We start from the raw sequence: 27,295 nt of genomic DNA, 5'->3' as shown, positions 1-27,295 counted from the left end.
GGAGCAGAGGCTAAAATTACTGGCTAACCCGGGGCTAAAATTACTGGCTAACCCGGGAGCCGGGGCTAAAATTACTGGCTAACCCGGGAGCCGGGGCTAAAATTACTGGCTAACCCGGGAGCCGGGGCTAAAATTACTGGTTAACCCGGGAGCCGGGGCTAAAATTACTGGCTAACCCGGGAGCCGGGGCTAAAATTACTGGCTAACCCGGGAGCCGAGGCTAAAATTACTGGCTAACCCGGGAGCCGAGGCTAAAATTACTGGCTAACCCGGGGCTAAAATTACTGGCTAACCCGGGAGCCGAGGCTAAAATTACTGGCTAACCCGGGAGCCGGGGCTAAAATTACTGGCTAACCGGGGAGCCGGGGCTAAAATTACTGGCTAACCCGGGAGCCGGGGCTAAAATTACTGGCTAACCCGGGAGCCGGGGCTAAAATTACTGGTTAACCCGGGAGCCGAGGCTAAAATTACTGGCTAACCTGGGAGCCGGGGCTAAAATTACTGGCTAACCCGGGAGCCGGGGCTAAAATTACTGGCTAACCCGGGAGCCGAGCCTAATAACTGGGTAACCTGGGAGCCCCAGACGGTGTAGTGGTTGCCAGGACTAAGCGGGGCTTATGTGTGGGCACAGGACCAGAATGACTTGTCTCTTCTGGAGCCACTTACCTTCACATGGACGTCTCCGCTCCGCTTTCCAGGGCACAAAGTCATCTCTTTCACATCCACCAACTCCAGATGTGAAGGATGCAGACAAGAAATACAAAGAAGTCTTGAAAGGTTCCAGATTGGTGAGAACTAGACTTTCCAGACACTTCCAAAAACAAAGCACCTGTCAGAAGCCCCCTGCGCAGCTCCTCCTGTCAGAAGCCCCCTGCGCAGCTCCTCCTGTCAGAAGCCCCCTGCGCAGCTCCTCCTGTCAGAAGCCCCCTGTGCAGCTCCTCCTGTCACATCCTGGCAGGGAAAAGAGCAGAGTGATGGGGCAGAGCTGCACGCTCCTAGGGAAGAGTTTCTGCAGACACAACATCTGGCAGGCTGCAGACTCTCTGCGGAGCGCCAGTTTATGGACATGCTGCAGACAATCACTGCTCATCTGAGAAGTGTAGACTACAGAACTACTTTCTTCTCACTTGTGCCATGTGGTGCCCAGACCACAGGGACGGGTACGTGCGGCTGCCACAGCTCTCCACCGCCTGATAACACTGTGATTCCCGGTCCCTCCTCCTCAGTCTCCTCGAACAATCAAGAAGACTGAGCCTGGGACTTCTTTCTGAGGCTGGTGCCGCGGAGTAATTCGTTAGCTTCGTATCGCGCGGATGTATCCCTCCCGTGCTTTTTCTGTCAGCTCGTCCCCATAGAGACCGCCCGGAACCGCCGCCGAGCAGTTAAGTAACCGCTTTTATGTCTGTCCTACCGGAGCCTGGCCACCGCCGGGATAGTGGCATAGGGGACAATGGTCGGGAGGCGAGAGAGGGGGCGACCTCCGAGGGCTCACTGCTTACGGGAGCGGGGGAGGGGAATCAAATGTAGGATTAGCAGCACCCATAGACAGCCGTGCGGCTTGTGTGAGGGGAATGGCTCTGTACAGTGTGGGGGGGCGCTGTGACCGCCTCACGGGCTCCTCCGTGGGTACAGGAGTGTACGTGTGTGCTGACGGGATTACACGAGTGTTCATAAAACATTACAGAGCAGGCAGCGGTATAGGGCTGTATACCCGCTGTGCCCAGTGTGGCAAAGTCCCACCAGTGCCAGGTGTGCCCAGTGTGGCAAAGTGCCAGGTGTACCCAGTGTGGCAAAGTCCCACCAGTGCCAGGTGTGCCCAGTGTGGCAAAGTGCCAGGTGTACCCAGTGTGGCAAAGTCCCACCAGTGCCAGCTGTGCCCTGTGTGGCAAAGTCCAACTGTGCCAGCTGTGCCCAATATGGCAAAGCCCAGTATGGTGAAATCCCAGAGCATAGCAATGTTCAGCTGTGTGGAGGACATGGCATTCCTCCTGGCCTGCCATTACTGGTGCTTGTACCTGACAAGTTGTGACTGAATACGTTACTTACCTATGTTCTTTATTTTTATTTTTTTTAAGTGGATCCACTCCAGTAACATGCTGAAAGGGTAATGTGCACACAACTTTTTTCATGTTGTCAAAACCATCCGTTTTTCAAGCCCAAAACTCTTCGGGAAACTTTTTCTCTGGCATTTACCACCTTTTGGTTTTTGGAGCATTTTTTTGGGTGTCTTTTATTTATATATATATATATATATTTTTTTTTTTTTTTTTTTTAGCCCATTCAACAATGAAGAAACCTCTAGCAGTTTTTCAATCAAAAATGCAGATCCCACTCAAAAAGACGGCCAAGCGTTTTTTTTTTTTTTTTTTAGTTTTCCCGATGACGTCTATTATAAAGTACAGAGTGTCTTCTGAGCAGAAAACGCCTGGAGAATGATCCCCTCATTTCTTTTAACCCCATAACCTCTTTAAAAACATGAGGTGGTAAAAAGACGCCAAAAAGACTGAACATATGAACAATCATTTTTACATAGAAATACATGTGTTGATTCTTTTGAGCGTTTTGTTGGCCCTTTTGTCAGATGGTATCCAGACCTGCTCTAAACTCTCCTGAAATAGACAACGTGTCCAATACCCAAAAACCTCTTCGAAGACTATTCCTTTCTATGGGAAATCTACTTTGATGTTCACACACGGAGTTTTTTGCAAGTTTTTTTCCTGAAGAAGTTTTGAAAAACTCTTGATGGGAAAACAAAACTTTTCAGGAAAATGAAAGCTCCCTAAAAAAGAAGCATTTCCTGAATTGATTTCCGCTTGAAAAACTCATTTTTGAAAACCTAAAAAAAACTCCTTATGAAAAGAACAATACCAGACAGCCAGCACTCCTGTGAACCTGTGTTACAGCCATAGATGCTAATGTGTGTTAATTGGAAATATAAGATCCTTTGTTATCTTCTATACATGATGTGAGTCCGCACAACAATGGTACATTAGCGTCATAAATGAAAGCGAGAACCAAACAGACCAGGATCTACATGTTGGTGGATTAGTAAAATGTAATTTAGTAACTCAAGGTCAAGTACAGGAGGGAACACACTATAAGGTCCTGATTCATTACTTGCTTTTTTGTCATTTTTCGGTATGGTCTTTCCTTTTTTTGCTGATGCAATGTTACACAATGTTTCAAGGCTTATTCTCATGTTTGGTCATGGGTAAAATCACAAAGTACTTGTAAAAATAACCATCTTTGCAATTTACCTGTTATTAAATATCCTTTTCAATCTCAAGAATAGAGGGATATTTCATTTCATTGTTTACTGCTCATTTCATGTCACAGATTAGCTACTACATTGCTAATGAGCTCTTTCCAATAGAGCTTGTATATGCTGCTCTGAAGCTTGCCGGATTGCTGAAGTGCGCTATTAGCTCCTGTTCCCAGTCAGCTTCAGTGCCCTCGCGCTCCCTTGGTGCCTCATATAGCAATCTCAATGATGCTGCTGGTCTGAACTGCCGTTTTTTGCAGGAAGCCTGGGAAGTGGTGCGCTCTTACTGAAGATGAGACAACACCTTTAAAGAGAACCTGTCATCAGGATCATTCATGTTAAACTAAAGGTGTGGGCCGAACGGCGCTGTCATACTGATTTAATACATACCTTTAGGCCGGGTTCCCACTAGCGTATGGCATCCGATGCGAGAGCATCGGATGCAATATGCTAATGACATTTGGCTCCCACTCTGCTGCGAGCGGGAGCCGAATGTCAGTGCTCCATGCTCCGATCCTCTTTCACAGAGAGGATCGCAGCACAGCTGCGGAGGGGATGGAGAAATCATCTCCATCTCCTCTGTTGCTGGCATCGGGTGATATCTGAGTGCATTGCGATGTTTCACACGCACCCATAGGCTTATATGGGTGCGTGCGATTCGAATGCAGCATGCTGCGATTTTTTTTCCAACCCGATCACAATCTGATCGGCGCTGGAAAGGAAAATACCACTGGGCACACCATCATAGGATTAAATTGGTACGAATGCAATCTGATTTTTTATCGGATTGCATTCGTCCGATTTAATCGCAAGTGTGAGCAAGCCCTTAGTGTAAAAGTCTGCAGCCTGGTTTTCATGAAGCAATCATGATAAATTTTGGTTTCCTTGGTGCTTCAAGGCGGATCTGTGGGTTTTCGACTCAGAGGGCTCAGCCTCTCTTACATTAATCATCATACATTCATTTAAGTTTTAGGCTGCTGCCTTTTTGGCTGTGGGTGGCACTTTCGCTGGTGGCAATCTTCATGATAATGGCGCATGCGGAGATCAACCTTCGGCGGTCTTCAGTAAAATGGCGCCGGAGGTAGCGCATGCGCAGAATGAGATCTCTGCTCCATGACAACATGAGATCCGGCGCCATTTTCCTGAAGACCACCAGAGTTCGAGCTGCACATACGCCATTTTCATGAAGGCCTCCCACAGCTAAGACGTGGCCAGCTCAAAATTTAAATTACTACATAATGATGAATTCATCAGAGGCAGCGGAGGGGCTGTGGCTGAACCTACCGACAGTCCTGCCCTGAAGCACCGAGGAAACCGAAATTTATAATGATGATTTAACGAAAAATAGGCTGCAGATTTTTACACTAAAGGTATGTATTAAATCAGTATGACAGCGCCATTCTGCCCATACCTTTAGTTTAGCATGGATGATCCTGCTGACAGGTTTCCTTTAAAGACAACCTGTCAGCAAGATTTTGTAATGTAAAGACATGGCTGTAATGGCAGTGTAAGGGTAGGTTCACACCGATTTTCTCCACATATGTGAAAAATGGATCGATTATTCTGATCAGACTAAGTAGCATCGGTTTTTCTTGTACGTGGAGAAAAAAATAGTTTCTACACTTTTTCATTTCTGTCAGTCCATGGAAATCAGACTGCAATTAGATGTCATCCGAGTGCGGTCTGTTTGTTTTCACTGACCTATATACTTACAGTTATATGAAAAAGTTTGGGCACCCCTATTAATCTTAAGCTTAATGTTTTATAAAAATTGGTGTTTTTGCAACAGCTATTTCAGTTTGATATATCTAATAACTGTTGGACACAGTAATGTTTCTGCCTTGAAATGAGGTTTATTGTACTAACAGAAAATGTGCAATCTGCATTCAAACAAAATTTGACAGTTGCATAAGTATGGGCACCTCACCAGAAAAGTGACAGTAATGTTTAGTAGATCCTCCTTTTGCAAAAATAACAGCCTTTAGTCGCTTCCTGTAGCTTTTAATGATTTCCTGGATCCTGGATGAAGGTATTTTTGACCATTCCTCTTTACAAAGCAATTCCAGTTCAGTTAAGTTTGATGGTCGCCGAGCATGGACAGCCCTCTTCAAATGATCCCACAGATGTTCAATGATATTCAGGTCTGGGGACTGGGATGGCCATTCCAGAACATTGTAAGTGTTCCTCTGCATGAATGCCTGAATAGATTTGGAGCGGTGTTTTGGATCATTGTCTTGCTGAAAGATCCATCCCCTGCGTAACTTCAACTTTGTCACTGATTCTTTAACATTATTGTCAAGAATCTGCTGATACTGAGTGGAATCCATGCGTCCCTCAACTTTAACAAGATTCCCGGTGCCAGCATTGGCCACACAGCCCCAAAGCATGATGGAACCTCCACCAAATTTTACTGTGGGTAGCAAGTGTTTTTCTTGGAATGCTGTGTTTTTTTGCCGCCATGCATAACGCCTTTCTGTATGACCAAACAACTCAATCTTGGTTTCATCAGTCCACAGGACCTTCTTCCAAAAAGAAATTGGCTTCTCCAAATGTGCTTTTGCATACCTCAGCCGACTGTGTTTGTGGCGTGCTTGCAGAAACAGCTTCTTTCATATCACTCACCCATACAGCTTCTCCTTGTGCAAAGTGCGTTGTATAGTTGACCGATGCACAGTGACACCATCTGCAGCAATTTGATGCTGCAGCTCTCTGGAGGTGGTCTGAGGATTGTCCTTGACTGATCTCACCATTCTCTGCCTTTCTGATGTTTTTCTTGGCCTGCCACTTCTGGCCTTAACAAGAACTGTCCCTGTGTTCTTCCATTTCTTTACTATGTTCTTCACAGTGGAAACTGACAGGTTAAATCTCTGAGACAGCTTTTTGTATCCTTCCCCTGAACAACTATGTTGAATAATCTTTGTTTTCAGATCATTTGACAGTTGTTTTGAGGAGCCCATGATGCCACTCTTCAGAGGAGATTCAAACAGGAGAACAACTTGCAAGTGGCCACTTTAAGTAGCTTTTCTCATGATTGCATACACCTGGCTATGAAGTTCAAAGCTCAATGAGGTTACAAAACCAAAAAAAGTGCTTTAGTAAGTCAGTAAAAAGTAGGTAGGCGTATTTAAAACAAGAAAATGATAAGGGTGCCCATACTTATGCACCTGTCAAATTTTGTTTGAATGCAGATTGCACATTTTCTGTTAGTACAATAAACCTCATTTCAAGGCAGAAACATTACTGTGTCCAACAGTGATTACATATATCAAACTGAAATAGCTGTTGCAAAAACACCAATTTTTATAAAATATTAAGCTTAAGATTAATAGGGGTGCCCAAACTTTTTCATATAACTGTACATTGCCGAATTTGATCCAACACCTCAGATCAAAATCGGACATGTCTCCGTTTTTTTTTTTTTTCTGCGTACCACTCAGTCCAAGGAAAAAATCGGACATATGCACAGCCCCATAGAATATCAAAAGTACGACTGCTATTCATGAAAACTATGGATAGCACTCGTACAAGATAATCTGTCATGTGCACAAGCCCTAATAATGATGAGAGTGATACCTTTGGTGAAGAAACTTGCATTGTTCTTCTTTAATCACCCTTTGAAGTTTTCTGCTAATTAGATTTGGGTGCACAGGGGCCGGACTGTACACTGGGTCTTCTCAGTCTGTGATTCTCCAGCCCTCCACTTGCAGAGAAGAGGAGACTTCAAATAGAGGAGGCAGGTCACTGAAATAGCAGTGTCCTGCTATTCAAGGACTAGAGGAAGTCGGACCAAAATATAATTAGCCGAAAATTTCAAATGGTAATTAAAGAACAACAACAAAGCGGATTTCTTCACCAAAGTTATCAATCTAATCAGCATTACAGCGCCATTAAAGCCATGTCTTTACAGTACATTACAAAATCTTTCTGACAGTTCTCTTTAGGATTTTGGTGAGAAATTAAAGATGCTTTTGTTTTTTCATTTCTTTTGTATCTTTTTAGACCTCTCACATGATGCATTTTGATCTTCAGCTGTGCAAAAAAACTCAAAATTGGTAGATTTTGCATTTGTAATCATGAAAACCATGCCCACAGTGTTAAGCAAACAACAAGTATGACAAAGACTGAAATAACGGGTAAAAATATGATAGAAAAGCCATAATGAATTTGGCAAAAAAAAATCCTAAAGTCCACTTTTTACTCTTTAGGCTATATGCACATGTCGATTTGCTTGCTACAAAATCTATGCAAATTCACAGCAAAATATGTCTGTGTTACATGTGGGTTTTGCCGCAAACTTTGTTGAGCGATTGCTACAAACTTAATCTTGTACAAGGTGAAGTCCATGTTGAATTCCGCAAAAAGTATTGAAAAAACAGCAGATTTTAAAATCTGCACCGCATGTCCATTTTATATATCCTCAAGGTGTAGAGATTTTTTTTAGCCAGAGGCAGTGTCTATTGTTTCCGAGTGTCGACGTTCTATGCAGGGCTGTGGATTCGGAGTTGGTGTCAATTTTGGTGGAGTTGGTATAAAATGGACTGACTCCAACTCCTAAAATAAATAATAAATAGGATACAGTAGTTTAATGCAGTTTGTGAGGAATATTTTTTTTCATAAGAATTTGGGAAAGTTATGAAACGTCCTATAAACATCTGTCCTATTCGGTCTAGACTTTTAGCTGAGATGAATCTGTGCTACAATAAATTTGTCACTTAAATATGAGCCATGTATGAGGGAGTTGGGAGTCGTGGAGTCGGTGTTGTGGAAATTGAAGAGTCGGAGGTTTGGCTTACCGACTCCACAGCCCTGGTTCTGTGTGCCTGCTATGCCTCCCTGCTGCTGATGTTACAGTGAATGAGAAGAGTACGGTTTAGTGAATGCTGCCTTCACCCTTTAAAAGCGCACCACTTCACTCCTGAAGCTTGTTAGCTTGGTCCAATGGCATGCTTGCGCTGGAGGTCCAAACAGTGCGCTCTCCCATTCTGCCAGTAGAGAAAGCTTTGACACTGAAGCTGGGCAGATCCAGTGTTCTGGACAGCTTCAGAACCATGCTTTTGGACTATAAGCATAGACTATGCTTTTTGGCTAGGAAACCAGCCACCTCTGATGCCATGCAGAAATGGCCCCCAAACTAAGCAGCGAACTGTAAACTATGGAATTAAAAATACTTCTGATCTTGAGAATGCACAGGATTTTTAATGTGGTAAATTGCAAAGTTGCTTGTTTTTACAAAACTTTATAATTTTACCTATTTAAGAAGCACAGACATCTCATGTACATTGCTGGTACTTTATAATAATAATTTTTATTCTATAGCACCAACATATTCCTCAGAACTTAACATTTTAAAGGTGAATTGTATAGACAATAAAAGACATTACAGAATAACAATCACATAAATCAACCAATACCAAGAGGAGTGAGGGCCCTGCTTGCAAGCTTACAATCTATGAGGAAATAGGGGAGACACGAAAGGTGGATGGTAACAGTTGGTTGTATTGTATGGTCCAACCATCAATGTAATAAATAAGGTATTCACATTATGCTGAATGAACCGGTCACCAACCAATATGTGTACAAGTACAGACACAGAGTGCTATTAAATGCATGGGGGTGTGTGGACAGATGAAACGAGGGTCCTGATTTGGGAGGAAATCTTGTATGGGAAAAACAGGGATAGTTGGACAAGTGTGAATTTGCCACTGAAAATCCACATGGCAAATCCACATTTTCTATGCTTCTAATTCATATAGCTTTCATATAGCTTTCCACGATGAGCTTTTTGGTGATTTTTTGATGTTGCAGATTTTCTGCAGCTATTAAGTAAATTTGTTTACTTGCGTTTTCTGTTGCGTTTTAATGATACGTTTTTTGTCTCTTGTTGGTATGTCATGTTTTAAATAAAGCTGCTTTGTTTTTGATACTTCCTGCTATTTGGCTTTGACAACTTTATTAATACAGTCATGTGCGGCTTACAAGTGCTTTTGATGCATTTCCGCCACAGAAATGCACCAAAAATGCACTTGCTTTTTTTACCTGCAGATTTTCAGTATCTAATGCAAGTTTATGGCAAAATCTGCACATAAAATTCAGCGTACTCAGAAGAGAAATTGCATGTTGCAGATTTGAAGCATGCACCTCAGGTCAGTTTAAGCTAATTTAAGAGAAAAAAAAAAAAAGCACAGTGGGCATGAAACTTCTATAAATTCCATCCACTCGGCTGGAACTGTAAGACGCTGCGTTATTAACGCAGCAAAAATATGCAGCAACAAAAATTCACCTTGGGAACACACCTTTTGACAGTGGCCACACATGCTGAATTTGCTGTAAAAATAAAAATGGTGCAGATTTTGTTAGTTTTTGTGCTGCAACTTCCAAAATCTGATGATCTAATATTTGCGAAAAAATGAAAATGGTATACTTACTCACCAATCTTCTGCTGTTACTGTGCTTACTAATTACTGTTTTCCTGCCGGTTTCTGTTTTTATGAATTCATCAATGACATGTTGATGTGTCATTTCTCATGTCTTAGGCTGTGTGCCCACGATGTGTTTTTTAAGCGTTTCCGCAGCTGCAAAAACGCTGCAGAAACGCTTAAAAAACGCATGGTAGAAGGCCTGCATGTTCCCCAATGATAATCCGCATGTGCTGTGCACATGCTGCGGAAATTTCCGCTGCGGATTATCATTGCGGAAAAATACGCAGCACTACCAATTATTTTGCAGAAGCGCAGCGTTTTCGCCGCCATTTACTTGCATTGGAACGCATGGATTCCGCATCACTGCATCTAACATAGTAACATAGTTTTTAAGTTTGAAGGAAGACTAAGTCCATCTAGTTCAACCCATAGCCTAACATGTTGATCCAGAGGAAGGCAAAAAAAAACCATGTGGCAAACACTAAACTCCACATTGGGGAAAAAAATTCCTTCCCGACTCCATACGACAATCAGACTAGTTCCCTGGATCAACGCCCTATCAAGGAATCTAGTATTTATAACCTGTAATGTTATACTTTTCATGAAAGACATCCATGCCCTTCTTAAATTTTAACAGTGAATCACTCATTACAACATCATGCGGCAGAGAGTTCCATAGTCTCACTGATCTTACAGTAAAGAATCCCCGTCTGTGATTATGTTTAAACCTTTTTTCCTCCAGACGTAGAAGATGCCCCCTTGTCCCCGTCTCAGGCCTCAGAGTAAAAAGATCAGTAGAAAGGTCTTTGTACTGTCCCCTCATATACTTGTACATAGTAATAAGATCACCCCATAGCCTTCTTTTTTCCACAGCAAATAACCCCAAGTGTAATAACCTGTCTTGGTATTGCAGACCCCCCCAGTCCTCTAATAACCTTGGTCGCTCTTCTCTGCACCCGCTCTAGTTCAGCTATGTCTTTCTTATACACCGGAGACCAGAACTGTACACAGTATTCTAAGTGTGGTCGCACTAATGACTTGTATAGAGGCAAAATTATGTTCTCCTCATGAGCATCTATGCCTCTTTTAATGCATCCCATTATTTTATTGGCCTTTCCAGCAGCTGCCTGACACTGGCCACTAAACGTGAGCTTGTCGTCCACCAATACACCCAGGTCTTTTTCAGTTACAGTTTTGCCCAGTGTTTTACAATTAAGCATATAATTATACACTTTATTTCCTCTGCCCAAGTGCATTACCTTACATTTATCCCCATTAAAGTTCATTTGCCATTTATCAGCCCAAGCTTCTAGTTTACATAGATCCTCCTGTAATATAAAATTGTCCTCCTCTGTATTGATTACCCTGCAGAGTTTAGTGTCATCTGCAAATATTGAAATATTACTCTGTATGCCCCCTACAAGATCATTAATAAATATGTTAAAAAGAAGGGGGCCCAATACTGACCCCTGTGGTACCCCACTGTTAACTGAGACCCAGTCTGAGTGTTTTCCATTAATAACCACCCTTTGTTTCCTATCACTGAGCCAATTTTTAACCCACATACATATATTCTCCCCTATCCCCATTGTTTTCATTTTATGTATCAACCTTTTGTGTGGAACCGTATCAAAAACTTTTGAAAAGTCCATATACACAACATCCACTGCATTTCCTTGGTTTAGTCCGGAACTTACCTCTTCATAAAAGCTGATCAGATTAGTCTGACAGGAACGGTCCCTCGTAAACCCATGTTGATATTGGGTCATGAGGTTATTCTTCTTCAGATACTCTATTATTGCTTCTCTTAGGAAACCCTCCAGGATTTTACCCGCAGTAGAGGTTAAGCTTACTGGCCTATAATTTCCAAGTTCAGTTTTTGTCCCCTTTTTGAATATTGGCACCACATTTGCTATACGCCAGTCCTGTGGTACAGACCCTGTTATTATGGAATGTTTTAAAGATTAAAAATAATGGTATATCTATGACGTTACTTAATTCCTGCAGTACTCGCGAGTGTATCCCATCCGGGCCCGGGGATTTGTCAACTTTAGTGATTTTTAGACGCCGCCGTACTTCCTGCTGGGTTAAGCAAGTGACCTTTAATGGAGAATTTTTGTTATCACTAATCATGTTTTCTGTCATGCGATTTTCTTGTGTAAATACGGTTGAAAAAAAATCATTTAGCATATTGGCTTTTTCCTCATCCACCATTTCACCCAGACTATTTTTAAGGGGGCCAACACTATCATTTTTTAGTTTTTTTTTACTATTTATGTAGTTAAAGAATATTTTGGGGTTATTTTTACTTTCTCTGGCAATGATTCTCTCTGCCTCAATCTTTGCTGCCTTGATTTGTTTTTTTACATAATTTATTTAATGCCTCATCACTACCTACTTGCTTTAGTTCTCTAAATGCTTTGTTTTTGTCACTTATTGCGCCCCTTACAGCTCTATTTAGCCATAGTGGTTTCCTCCTATTTCTAGCATGTTTATTCCCAAATGGTATATATTGTGCACAGGTCCTATTCAGGATGTTAATAAATGTCTCCCATTTGCTCTGTAGATGCGGATTCCATACGTTTCAATGTGCGGATGGTACCCGGGTTTGGAGAAGAGGAGACTCTCCTCCGGACCCGGGTACCATAGTACATGTAAAATAAAAAATATACTCACCTTCTGATGGTCCCCGGTGTCCTTGTCTCGGCTTGCCGGCAGCTCACAGTGGACTCAAGGACCTGCCATGATGTCATTTAGTCACCTGACTTCAGCAGGTCCTTTAGTCTACCGCGAGCTGCCGGCAAGCCAGGACGCATCGGATAAAGACACCGGGGGCCATCAGAAGGTAAGTATATTTTTATTTTTTTACCATTCTTTTGGTCACACTATATAAATCCATGCCGGTTGCATGGATTTATATAGTGTGACCAAGTTGTCAAGCACTTTCCAAGTGATGCTAAAATCGCTTGGAAAGCGCTTGACAACCCGCATGCGGAAATGCATGTGAAGAACACTTCACTTCCGCTTGTCCATGGCAGGAAAAACGCATGTACAATCCGCATGCGTTTTTTCTGCCAGGGAGATGCAGAAATGCTCAGGAAAAAATCCGGAGCATATCGTGGGCACATAGCCTAACACAGAACAATAGAACTGAACTTTGTCTCATAACAAACATGTCAGCAGCTGCAGCTCTCACAGGTCTACTTTATTGCAACAATATTGCAACCCTGTCTGCCTGTTGAGGCTGCGTGCCCACGATCCGTAATAGCAGCGTTTTGGATGCAGCTCACCTTCGTTGCGTCGTAAACTGCTTTGTACAGTGGATGGGATATATAGAAATCACATGCCCACTGTGCTTCTATTTGACGCCGTGTAAACTCACCGGCGGCGCGGCTTTACAAGCTGCAGCATGTCAATTTCTGTTGCAGAGACGCTAGTCTCCGCAACAGAAATTTCCACAATAGAATGTATAGGACGCGGTAACTCCGCATGCGTTCAATGAAGCTGAAGTCCTGAGAGGAACCTGCAGATGTGTCAGTTAGGCTGGAATCACAGTAGTGTATAGCATCCAATGCGAAATGCTGATGACACTCGGCTCCAGCTCTGCTGCGAGCGTGAGCTGAGTGTCCGTACACTGTGCTCCGATCCTCTTGCATGAGAGAATCGCAGCACAGGTGTGGAGGAGACAGAGAAAGTAATTTCTCCATCTCCTCCATTGCCTGTCTCGGCGTATATTGGTGTATTGGACTGTACTAGGATATCAGAGTGCAGTCCGATGTTTCACATGCACCCATAGACTTATATGGGTGCGAGTGAGCCTATTCTCGCTACTAATCACAGTATTCTATGATTGTTCTCTCATGCCGAATCGGCATGAGAAAATAAGCGCTGATCTGTACTGCCCCATAGTATAACATAGTATAAAACATTGCAGAGCTCTTGGCCGTGTTATACACTAGTGTGACCCCGGCCTTATAATCACACACAGCCCTGCAGGGAGAGCAGAGAGCAGCCATCACACTGGTAACTCCTTTAATTTAAAATAAACTCTAGATTCTCATGCAGATCAGTGTCCGTCCGATCGCCCTGAGCAGTGCATTTATATATAAGAAAAATGTAGATTTCTTTGGAATAAGACATCAGATCACAAATATATCAATATCAAAGTATCATTTTATTCAGCTGCCTATATATAAGTATATCATATCTGTGGCAATTACATGAAAATGTGCCACAAAATGGCATGTGCGAATCCAGCCTAAGCCTGCATTCACATGCTAAAGGGATCCTATCATGTCGGATAATGCTATTTACTTGCAGATATAGAGTTAAACTGCAGGTCTATAGTATTAAAAAGTAGTGACGATCGAGCATGCTCGTTACTCGAGATTTACGAGCATGCGTAGATGTTTTCCGAGTATCTTCAGCGTGCTGAGGTGTTTTAGTCACTCCTGCTCATGATTTGCGACTGTTTGAAAGCTTTAATACATGTGAGGAATGTCTGTTTCTTAGGCATTGCTCACATGTATTAAAGCTGTCAAACTGTCGCAAATCATGAGCACGGAGTGACTAAAACATACAGTTATATGAAAAAGTTTGGGCACCCCTATTAATCTTAAGCTTATTGTTTTATTAAAATTGGTGTTTTTGCAACAGCTATTTCAGTTTGATATATGTAATAACTGTTGGACACAGTAATGTTTCTGCCTTGAAATGAGGTTTATTGTACTAACAGAAAATGTGCAATCTGCATTCAAACAAAATTTGACAGGTGCATAAGTATGGGCACCTCACCAGAAAAGTGACATTAATATTTAGTAGATCCTCCTTTTGCAAAAATAACAGCCTCTAGTCGCTTCCTGTAGCTTTTAATGAGATCCTGGATGAAGATATTTTTCACCATTCCTCTTTACAAAACAATTCCAGTTCAGTTAAGTTTGATGGTCGCCGAGCATGGACAGCCCTCTTCAAATGATCCCACAGATGTTCAATGATATTCAGGTCTGGGGACTGGGATGGCCATTCCAGAACATTGTAATTGTCCTCTGCATGAATGCCTGAGTAGATTTGGAGCGGTATTTTGGATCATTGTCTTGCTGAAATATCCATCCCCTGCGTAACTTCAACTTTATCACTGATTCTTGAACATTATTGTCAAGAATCTGCTGATACTGAGTGGAATCTATGCGTCCCTCAACTTTAACAAGATTCCCGGTGACGGCATTGGCCACGCAGCCCCAAAGCATGATGGAACCTCCACCAAATTTTACTGTGGGTAGCAAGTGTTTTTCTTGGAATGCTGTGTTTTTTTTGCCGCCATGCATAGCGCCTTTTTGTATGACCAAACAACTCAATCTTGGTTTCATCAGTCCACAGGACCTTCTTCCAAAAAGAAATTGGCTTCTCCAAATGTGCTTTTGCATACCTCAGCCGACTCTGTTTGTGACGTGCTTGCAGAAACGGCTTCTTTCGCATCACTCTCCCATACAGCTTCTCCTTGTGCAAAGTGCGTTGTATAGTTGACCGATGCACAGTGACACCATCTGCAGCAAGTTGATGCTGCAGCTCTCTGGAGGTGGTCTGAGGATTGTCCTTGACTGATCTCGCCATTCTTCTTCTCTGCCTTTCTGATGTTTTTCTTGGCCTGCCACTTCTGGCGTTAACAAGAACTGTCCCTGTGTTCTTCCATTTCCTTACTATGTTCCTCACAGTGGAAACTGACAGGTTAAATCTCTGAGACAGCTTTTTGTATCCTTCCCCTGAACAACTATGTTGAATAATCTTTGTTTTCAGATCATTTGACAGTTGTTTTGAGGAGCCCATGATGCCACTCTTCAGAGGAGATTCAAACAGGAGAACAACTTGCAAGTGGCCACTTTAAGTAGCTTTTCTCATGATTGCATACACCTGGCTATGAAGTTCAAAGCTCAATGAGGTTACAAAACCAAAAAAAGTGCTTTAGTAAGTCAGTAAAAAGTAGGTAGGAGTATTTAAAACAAGAAAATGATAAGGGTGCCCATACTTATGCACCTGTCAAATTTTGTTTGAATGCAGATTGCACATTTTCTGTTAGTACAATAAACCTCATTTCAAGGCTGAAACATTACTGTGTCCAACAGTGATTACATATATCAAACTGAAATAGCTGTTGCAAAAACACCAATTTTTATAAAACATTAAGCTTAAGATTAATAGGGGTGCCCAAACTTTTTCATATAACTGTAACACCCGAGCACGCTGAAGATACTCGGCGAGCACCCGAGCATGCTCGCCGAAAGGGTTAACAGAACATGCTCTCTCATCACTATTAAAAAGGTGTCTGGCCACCGAACTGAAAGTGTTGCTCCCAGGAAAAAATGAACTGTATTCCACCATGGAGCTGCAAGCTTTCAGTCATATAAGAGACGGCTGCCATGTTAACCCATCGGTAACCTAAGATTGTGTCACATTGTGCCAATGGGAGATGCTAAGCTTTAGAAGCACTGTATGTTTCATTTTAAGGGAACCTGTCATTAGAAAGAAAGCTATTAACCTGCAAATATGGGGTTAATCTGCAGGTTAATAGCGTTATTAACCTGCCCGCACTTAGCTTAACAATATAGAACAAAATTAGCTTTATTCCCCCCACAGTGTTCGGCTTCCAGTCATGGGGGCAGCGCCGGCTCGGGTTCAGTCACTGCTGTGTCAGAGCGGCGGCTGCAACTGCGCCCCCTGCTGTAACAGCCGGCCCTAATGCAGAGTGAGTGTCAATCAGGGCCGGGGGCGCGGTTACAGCTGCCACTCTGTATACTCAGAGCGGTGATTGAACCTGCAGCCCCGCGTCCCCCGTGACTGGTAGCTGGATGCTGAAGGGGTAATAAAGTTCATTTTCTCCCCACAGTGTTTGGCTAAGTATAGGTGCCTGGCAGCGAAATAACGCCATTAACCTGCAGATTAACCCCATATCTGCAGGTTAATGGCGTTTTTTCTGCTGATAGGTTCCCTTTAAACGCCACTTTCAGAGATTGACAGCAGCATTTAAATGAATAAAATCCATGATTGGTTAAAAGCTCTGCACAAGCCACGGCTGTCAACTCCCTAGCCCTCTCCACATGCAATCAGCCCTCCTATCACGTAAATGTACGTGATTTTACGTTAAGCTGTAAGGAATGGAATCAATAGCTTTGCTTTTCATCAATGAATAGTAAAATGAATGGGATAATAGCAAGTCTCTAAGCACATACATGACATCAGAGCTGATGGGGCAAGGCACTCTGTTTAATAATTCAGCTCTTTAATTCTAGTGATGGGTTGAGGGTCTCAATCACTCTTTAAAATCAAATTGGAAACAAAAGATTTTTCTATTGCAATTCATATTCTCTCACTGAAGTGTTTTAGTTCATCCAGGACAGCAGATGAATTTAGACCACACAAAATTACAGGTCTCATGTCTTGCATACATTGCTTATAATGGATACTATTTGTCTTGAGACCTGATCTCTTGGGCTCATTGTCTAACCATTGACCTTTTATGAACTAAACAGCTCTTGTGCTGCATAGTACTGTTATGATGAGGAACGATTGTATTTAAGGCTTTGTCAGTCTAGTGATTTTCAGAGTATAGCAGACAATAGAAATCACAGAGCTGTTGGCTAAAGGGAAGAGGAGAAAAGGGTGCCAGCAGACACCTCTTCTAGGAGAGCATAGGGGATGGCAGACATCATAGGATAGTTAAACTGCCACTATAGCTGCTGTATACAGTTACCCAGGTGGATGTTTACTGGGTACTTTAGTAGCGGTTACCGTTGAGGTCATTTCAGCGGCCATTGGGGTTACTTCTGAGCATTTTTGACAACTTGTATTTAGAAAAATCACCGGTCTGGGGCTGCCCACTCCTTTATTAAATAGAAAGGACAGCCCCAGACTGGTGATGGGTACGCTTTAGGGATTGTCGTTTTCAGTGGAGTTTTTCTTCATAAATCAGTAGTGCAAGTGAAGAAAGGAAACTTTGTAATGTATTTAAATAAGGAAATCTGATTGGGTGGAAGGAGGAGTCAGACATTCTGCTGCAAGTTCTCCTGAATGATGGGTGCGCTTTAAAAATGACCCTGCAGCTCTTGCGATTTGCCTGGTTTAGCAAATACTTGTATTCCCTATGAATTTTTTTTATTATAGGAGTTAAAAACAACGCAGTTCTTAGAAAAAAAAAAATATGCTCAAATAGTTCTTTTTATGAAGAATACATTTTTTTACTGAAACAGACATGTTAGTTAGAGGAGCCAGATCTGCAGCAAGTGACGGATCGCCAGGCCTGATTCTGGGTAAAAATGCGCTGTCATATAAAGGATGGATACATGAGCTGTCACAATATGGATCAGTGAGGGAGCTGTGTATGTTTTTATTCTTATTTAGAATCAGGATATTATTTATTTTTAAATGACCATTAATTCCATGTGAAGAGGGTTTGGCTGTAATTAATATATAAATTACAGTGAGCAAACTAACAGTAACAGACTGGTACAGAGAGAAAGAAGACCCTGCCCTTACAGTCTTACAATCTACAGGTTATATATGGCTGCGTGAATAAAGTATTAGGTTGTATTTACACAGGGCATTCAGTACGTTATTTTACATGTACATTAAGTCTGTGTGCCCACTATGCGTTTTTTAAGCGTTTCCTCAGCGGCAATTCCTCCGCTTAAGAAACGCTTGGTAGAAGGTCTGCAATGTTCCCCAATGATAATCCGCATGTGCTGTGCACATGCTGCAGAGATTTCCGCTGCGGATTATCATTGCGGAAAAATACGCAGCACTACCAATTATTTTGCGGAAGCACTGCGTTTTCGCCGTCATTGACTTGCATTGGAACGCATGGAATCCGCATCACTGCATCTGTACATGCGGAATCCATGCGTTTCAATGTGCAGATGATACCCGGGTCTGGAGAAGAGGAGACTCTCCTCCGGACCCGGGTACCATAGAACCTGTAAAAAAATAAAATAAAATAAAAAATAAATATTATACTTACCTTCTGATGGCCCCTGGTGTGCTTGCCGGCAGCTCGCGGTAGACTAAAGAACCTGCGCTGACGTCATTTAGTCATGTGACGGGTCACACGACCGCTGACGTCGGCAGGTCCTTAAATCTACCGCGATCTGCCGGCAAGCCAAGACAAGGACTCTGGAGGCCATCAGAAGGTAAGTATATGTTTATTTTTTCTAAATGGATTTATATAGTGTGACCAAGTTGTCAAGCACTTTCCAAGTGATGCTAAAATCGCTTGGAAAGCGCTTGTCAACCCGCATGCGGAAATGCATGTGAAGAACGCTTCACATCCGCATGTCCCTGGCAGGAAAACGCATGTACAATCCGCATGCGTTTTTTCTGCCAGGGAGATGCAGAAACGCTCAGGAAAAAATCCTGAGCATTTCTGCATTGTGGGCACATAGCCTAAAGCAGCCAAGTATTGCAGGTGAATGGGTATAATGTAAATTCTCATGTGTTTTACAAAATCTACCAAGCTATCACTTATGTTAATGTTAGTTCTCCTTTGACTGCAAATAAATGAGGTCCCATTGCAAATTTTAAATGCTCTGTTAACCCCTTCACGACATTTGACATACTGGTACATCAAAGGTCGTGTCCCTGCCTTTTGATACACAAGTTCAAATCACCCTCCTTTTTCCCCATTGAAAATAAAACAATTAAAAAAAAATAAAAAATACACATTTGGTATCGCTGCATTCAGAAATGTCCGATCTATCAAAATATTAAAACAGTCCAATCGATAGATGACGTAAGGAGAAAAAGAATCAAAATGACAGAATTAAGTTTTTTTAGCTGCCACAACATTGCAATTAAAATGTAATACGAGGCGATCAAAACATCGTATCTTCCCCAAAATGGTATCGATAAAAACGTCAGCTCAATCCGCAAAAAATAAGCCATCACCCAGCCTCAGATCCCAAAGAATGAAAACGTTACGCGTCTCGGAAAATGACTACATAGCTAATTTTTTTTCTACAAATTGTCATTTTTTTCACTACTTAAATAAAAAAAACCTATACAGGTTTGTTATCTGCGTACTCATACTGACCTGGGGAATCAGTTTTACCATATAGTGAACATGGTAAATAAGAAACCCATTAAAAACAATTGTGGAATTGCACTCTTTATGCAATTTCTCCGCACTTGGGATTTTTTTTCCCATTTTCCAGTACACTATGTGGTAAAACCAATGGTGTCATTCAAAAGTACAACTCGTCCTGCAAAAAAACAAGCCCTTCTGTCATATTGACAGAAAAAATAAAAAGTTATGGCTCTTGAAAGAAGGGGACTCTAAAACAAAAATCGCAAGGTCATGAAGCGGTTAATGTTTTCAATTACCCATGTAAGCTTAAAAATACAGTACAGACCAAAAGTTTGGACACACCTTCTCATTTAAAGATTTTTCTGTATTTTCATGACTGAAAATTGTACATTCACACTGAAGGCATCAAAACTGAGTTAACACGTGGAATTATATACTTAACAAAAAAGTGTGAAACAACTGAAAATATGTCTTATATTCTAGGTTCATCAAAGTAGCCACCTTTTGCTTTGATGACTGCTTTGCACACTCTTGGCATTCTCTTGATGAGCTTCAAGAGGTAGTCACCGGAAATGGTTTTCACTTCACAGGTGTGCCCTGTTAGGTTTAATAAGTGAGATTTCTTGCCTTATAAATGGGGTTGGGACCATCAGTTGTGTTGTGCAGAAGTCTGGTGCATACACAGCTGATAGTCCTACTGAATAGACTGTTAGCTGCTTTTTTCTTGCCATAATACAAATTCTAAGTAAAGAAATACGAGTGGCCATCATTACTTTAAGAAATGAAGGTCAGTCGGTGCGAAAAATTGGGCAAACTTTGAAAGTGTCCCCAAGTGCAGTTGCAAAAACCATCAAGCGCTACAAAGAAACTGGCTCACATGAGGACCACCCCAGGAAACGAAGACCAAGAGTCACCTCTGCTTCTGAGGATAAGTTTATCCGAGTCACCAGCCTCAGAAATCGCAGGTTAACAGCAGCTCAGATTAGAGACCAGGTCAATGCCACACAGAGTTCTAGCAGCAGACACATCTCTACAACAACTGTTAAGAGGAGACTTTGTGCAGCTGGCCTTCATGGTAAAATAGCTGCTAGGAAACCACTGCTAAGGACAGGCAACAAGCAGAAGAGACTTGTTTGGGCTAAAGAACACAAGGAATGGACATAAGACCAGTGGAAATCTGTGCTTTGGTCTGATGCGTCCAAATTTGAGATCTTTGGTTCCAACCACCGTGTCTTTGTGCGACGCAGAAAAGGTGAACGGATGGACTCTACATGCCTGGTTCCCACCGTGAAGCATGAAGGAGGAGGTGTGATGGTGTGGGGGTGCTTTGCTGGTGACACTGTTGGGGATTTATTCAAAATTGAAGGCATACTGAACCAGCATGGCTACCACAGCATCTTGCAGCGGCATGCTATTCCATCCGGTTTGCGTTTAGTTGGACCATCATTTATTTTTCAACAGGACAATGACCCCAAACACACCTCCAGGCTGTGTAAGGGCTATTTGACCAAGAACGAGAGTGATGGGGTGCTACGCCAGATGACCTGACCTCCACAGTCACCATACCTGAACCCAATCGAGATGGTTTGGGGTGAGCTGGACCGCAGAGTGAAGGCAAAAGGGCCAACAAGTGCTAAGCAACTCTGGGAACTCCTTCAAGATTGTTGGAAGACCATTTCCGGTGACTACCTCTTGAAGCTCATCAAGAGAATGCCAAGAGTGTGCAAAGCAGTCATCAAAGCAAAAGGTGGTTACTTTGAAGAACCTAGAATATAAGACATATTTTCAGTTGTTTCGCACATTTTTGTTAAGTATATAATTCCACATGTGTTAATTCATAGTTTTGATGCCTTCAGTGTGAATGTACAATTTCATAGTCATGAAAATACAGAAAAAATCTTTAAATGAGAAGGTGTGTCCAAACTTTTGGTCTGTACTGATACATCTAAAAAACCCCACAAAATATACGCTTGAAAAGCATTGTATAAACACTTGTATACTGTACCTCAGCACCGATGAGTATACTTGAGATGTCATTTTTTGATTATCGGTACTGTGCATTTACACATTTTTGTCAGACGTCGTATCTTCCTGCAGGAGTTCCTCTTGACTTCTCTGGAAATATTATTGCCAGTTCAGAAACTCAATTAGGTCTAACAATAAATAATACGAGAGAGTGTATACAAACAAATGTATTGTTTAAAAGCCATTTGCTGTTAAATTTCAACCAGTCAGTGTTCTCCTTTAAACAACAAGTGCTTTGAGCAATATGTGAATAATAGCTATTTAAAATAAATAATCCGGTCCTCTCTATTAGCACCAGGACTGTGGGGACTCGAGAAGAGAAATGAGTACCGTTCTCTTATTCCCAGAGGTGAGAGTTCTGGGAGAAGGCAGTGGACTCTTTCTTTTGAGAATCCTAGCTTTTAGCATTGAAAACACAATTTCGGGCCTCTCTCTCTGGCTGGCTTGCTTAGTCTTCAAAGGAGGCTTTTGTTTAGATTAGAATGAAAAAGACCCTGCAGCTGATATTTGCCTTTTATTTTCTTTCTCACATGTCACTGAATGTTAACATTATTGAAACAAACTGGCTTGTTTTTCATAGAAATTTATTCAGAACATATTTTCTAAACAACCAAAGGAATATTTAAGGAATGCCTGTATTTAATATATCTGTACAATATATGTTTAAAGGGAACCTGTCATCAGATTCGTGCTCCCTGAACCACGTGTAGTATAAATATGGTGTCTGAGACTGTCTAATGTACATGTGGATTTCCTAAAATAACAGGATGTACGAATTTAGAATTGCCTGATGAGTGGCCAGTGTGAAAATTGCAAGATTTCAAATTTTTATTTTTAATAAAGATTGTGGTATGGAGAAATAAACATTGCAAAAAATGTACAAAAAATACTTTTAGCACAAAACTTGATTTAAACAATAGAAAATATTCTGATGATACTTTCCCTTAAAAAGGAATCTGTCACATCATCCAGAAATGCCATTTACCTGTAGATGCATAGAATCTGCAAGTAAATGGTGTTTAAATCCTGTTTAGCCTGGTTACTGGAGCTTCGGACTCCTATTTTACCTAACCCAGCACTACTAGATACATTATGTAAAATAGGAGGCAGGTCAGTGAAGGCACAGTGAGCTGTCATAACAGCATACAGATAGAGCCCCCTGACCTTCCCCTCACAGGCCGCCCCGGAGCGTGAGCATATCATTATCTCCAAACTAAAAGTAAAGATTACACAAGAACCAGAGGACGGATTTCATCAACCAAGGTATCGTTTTAATCAGTGTAATGGCGCCCACCTGACAGTGTATGTAGTTTACTGAGCACAATCCTGCTGACAGGTGCATTTTAAGGGAGGTATTCCCATTTCCAAGATCCTATCCCAATATGTAGTACGTATAATAATGATAATATTATCAAATACCTCCAATTAGAAATGTAGTAGTGACTCTACTGAGAATAAAATCGCAACATGTGAGTGCATGCGGGAATCGGATTGCACTCGCCAATGCAAGTCAATGGGTGTGAGAAAAAAATCGGACAGCACACGGACCATGCGTCTGCTGTCCGAATTTTACCCACACATCTCAAAAGAACCATAAAATTTCATCAGCCAAGTACAGTAAATTCACAGCCCGAACCGTCGGAATAGAGACAGAGAGAGATTAGATCTATAGAATTGATAATGTCCTGCAGGTATATACAGTAATGTCGCAAGCCCCCCTACATATAATAAGAGTGTTTAGCCTTATATAACCTATTAAATAAATAACCACCGCACCAGGGCAATCGAGAAGAGCAGGGCAAAGCACCAGAATTGGCGCATCAAATATGATGCGTCACTTCTGGGGTGTCTGCAGGCTTGTATTTTTAGGCTGGGAAGGGCACAATAACCAGGGACCTTCCCAGCCTGATAATAATAAGCTCACAGCTGTCTGCTTTATCTTTGCTGGTTATCAAAAATAGGGGGGGGCCCCCAATTCATTTTTTTTTTACATTATTTAATCGGTTAAATAAGGCTAAACACCCTTTGGTGCTGCATGAAAGGCACTAAAGGGTGCAACTTTAATAATATGTAGGGGGTTTGTGAAATTATATATCTACAGGACATCTATCTATTTTATCTATTTATTATATATCTAATATCTGTCTATCATCTATCTATATCTGTATATAAGATTGCTTTATTAGTTTGTAAGCTGGCTTTAAATGACATAAGATTTTTTTTTATATGCTAATGTGACCCAGCCTTAGGGCTCTTTCACATGTCAGTATCTCCAGTACCAGTGGTGACAGTTTCCACACGTACCGGAGACACTGACACAAGCAGACCCATTCAAATGAATGGGTCTGTGCACATCTCAGTGTGTTTTCACGGACCGTGTGTCCATGTGCTTCACTCGGAGACATGTCCGTTTTTTTGCGGATACACGGTCCGCAAAAGTGCCTCACGCTGAACATACACGGATGACATCCGTGTGTCATCAGTGTGACACGGACCGGCGTCTGGGAATTGGCGCTACATGTAGCCCTGTTCCCAAGCACTGGGTGCTGAACACTGCCCTCATCATGGTTCCCTCCTGGCGCTACCAGCTGTGCTCAGGGATTGACAGGACACCGCTCCTGAGCTACAGCTCCGTAGCAGCTCATTCTCCCCGGCTCCTCTGCAGCAGCTGTCGCATGGATTACAGCAGGGGACACCTAGGAGAGGTGAGTACATGGATTTTATTATTTTCTTCTTATTTTTACAGGTGGGGGACACTGCGGGAGCAGACTACTACTACCCTCATCATTTTCCCTGCTGGTGCTGATCGCAGCGCCGGCAGGGAACCATGATGAGGGCAGTGTTCAGCACCTGGCGCTTGCGAACAGCGCTAACTGTGCACTGATTCCCAGGCGCTGGTCCATGTGCTCCTGATGCGGCACACGGTTGCCACACGTGTGACACACTCGGACACACGGGACACAGATATCTTTGGTACTGTTTTTTCCTGTACCCGAAATATCCGGACTTAATCACTCCATGGCACTGTGACTGACAACAAGCCTTTGTGTGCAAAGCAGGCTCTCATAATGTTTTTGATAATCGTCCTTCTGTCCAGATTATGCTAAACTAAAGGAATTCTCTGTCTGCGTTTGCTGTAAAAAAGATGGTCATGTCAGACGGCTTCCAGATTTAATTTTTAATTTTTCTTGCTTCAGTTTTGTATGATTTTTATTCTATAGCTGCTCAGAGATGGCCTGATTTACCCTGATCCAACTAACTTTTTAATATTTGATACTTTCAGCTATTTGAAAGCATACTCATTGATAAGTTGTAAGGCATATATGCGAAGATATGTTGGAAATAATTTTTCATGTGTAAAATAGTTTCCACTTTTACAAATATGTTTCCACTCTGAAAAATCCCCCATCCCCCAAAGGGATGATTGTGATGTGATATTCTTTGTACAGTCTATTTGCACTATTGTAATATAGCATCTGTAAAATTATATTGCCCATACTATACCTCCAAATACCTGCTGTTTTATGTGGTGAAACACAAAGGTGGCATGCTGCATATGAAGGTGTGTAAAGAATGAAAATAGTTGGGTGCTGCTGTACAGTCAAGGGTGAAAAGTTTTGAGACATACAAAGTTTCCTGCTTCATTATTTTTAGATCTTTTAGTCAGATGTTTCTATGGTTACTGAGCTATAATAATAAGAATTTCATAAGTTTTAAACTTTTATTGACAAATACATCAATAAAACCCAATATTTACAGTGTTCACCCTTAATTTTCAAGATATCTGCAATTCTCCCTGGCATGCTGGGCTGGATTATCAGCTTCTGGGTTCCATCAGAAAAAATAACTTTATCCCAGTACCCTTGCAGTCCAATCCCTTTACTTCCTGCAAAGTTATTTTCCCTGGTGAAGCCCTTTCAGAATGTTTTGGACATCTGGAGAAAAGATTGTCTGGGAAAGAAAAGGTGAGCGCTACCATTAGTTGTGTGTCATGTCAATAGTAAAGCATCCTGAGACCATTCGTATGTGGTGTAGGGTTTTATCCAAGGGAGTGGGCTGGCTCACAATTTTGCCTAAGAACACTGCCATGAATAAATAACTGTATCTCATCCACCTAGAGCAACTTCTCCCAACAATCCTGGAATAATTTGATGAACAATTCTTTTTCCCAGCCTGATGTCAAAAATCAAGGCAAAAGTGATAACGAAGTGGCATGGTGAACAAAACATTGAAATGGGTTCATGGCCAGGAAACTCCCCAGGTCTCAAGCCCATTGAGAACCTGTCGTCAATTATCAGAAACAGGTTGGATAAATATAAACACAGAAATTGTAATATACTCCAAGCATTGATTAGGAAAGAATGGATTGTCATCAGTCAGGATTGGGCCCAGCTGCCAGGTCGAATTGCATGAGTCTTAAAAATAAGGGTCAACACTTTAAATATTGAGCCTTTGTCTAAACTTGATGTTTGTCCATAAAAGTTTAAAAACTTATGAATTGTTTTATAATTGTACTTCAGTTACCATAGAAATATCTGACTAACATATCTAAAAACACAGGAGTAGCAAACCAAAATGTGTCAGTCTAAACTATTGGTCACAAGTGTACAGGGTTTGGCCACTTGGTAGTGCTCTTTGCATAGGCCCCCCGAGTCATTCACCAACAAAATTCTGTAAGCGACATCAAGTGATCAATAAGATATAAATGGGTATGTTTTAGATGGAATATGTGGAAAAATTATTACAAGCAGAGAAGATACATGGTCACTTCACCTAAAACCTCTTTGTGTAATGATTTACATAGAAAAGAGCCACCAGGGTGGTTATTATGAGCTTCAGTTTATATCGGTAAACGGCTCACGACAAAAATACACTTGTAAACTACATATGATGGATTTATTGTAAATTTGTTACAGTATGTACATGTGGTGCACCCTTGTAAAACCACCCCAAAACAAAAATGTTGAATAGTTCTATACTTGGCTACAGTAAATGAAGTATATGCAGAGTAAAAGTTCAGTATACAGCATGCTCCCCTTTTCCAAAAGATTTAACAGAAAAACTGGCTTTGCTTTCATTGCTTAACCAATGACCTAGCCAAATTTTTCAAGTCTGCCTTGTCACTTTATGTGGTAATATCTCTGAAATGTGCCAATTGAGATTTTTTTTTTTCTTTGATGCATTGTACTTTGTTAGTGGTAAATTTAGGTCAATATTTTCATAAATTCAAAATGTAAAATGAAAATTCCAACAAATTAACAATTTTCAAGCTTTGCTTATACCCTTAAATCAAATAGTTTTACTACACAAAAAGGTTAATGAACATCATTTGCTGTATGTTTTCTTTACGTCAGCATCATTTTTCAAATGTCCTTTTTAATTTTTTTTTTGAAGGTTTAAAAGTTTATTAGCAATTTTTCATTTTTTTTCAAGGAGATTTACAAAACCTATTTTTTTTTTAGAGACCTATTCAGTTATGAAGTGACGTTGAGGGGGCTATATATTGGACAACCCCCAAAA

General features: G+C 41.5%; 1 protein-coding gene across 9 annotated transcripts in view; it reads left to right on the top strand.

Annotated features, from left to right (window-relative positions):
• The first annotated feature begins 1,237 nt into the window (after window positions 1–1,237).
• Window positions 1,238–27,295, top strand: part of FBRSL1 (fibrosin like 1) — a 596,278-nt gene continuing 570,220 nt past the window's right edge. For all 9 annotated transcript variants that reach the window (XM_073675957.1, XM_073675948.1, XM_073675979.1 and 6 more), the window contains exon 1: window positions 1,238–1,381. The gene's annotated coding sequence lies outside the window, so the exon portion shown is untranslated. The remainder of the gene's footprint in view (window positions 1,382–27,295) is intronic.

This window comes from Phyllobates terribilis, unplaced genomic scaffold (genome assembly GCF_046119375.1).
Source record: "Phyllobates terribilis strain yellow unplaced genomic scaffold, ASM4611937v1 Scaffold_1__5_contigs__length_1240528914, whole genome shotgun sequence".
Lineage (NCBI taxonomy): Eukaryota > Metazoa > Chordata > Amphibia > Anura > Dendrobatidae > Phyllobates > Phyllobates terribilis.
This window is presented reverse-complemented; position numbering and strand designations above follow the sequence as displayed.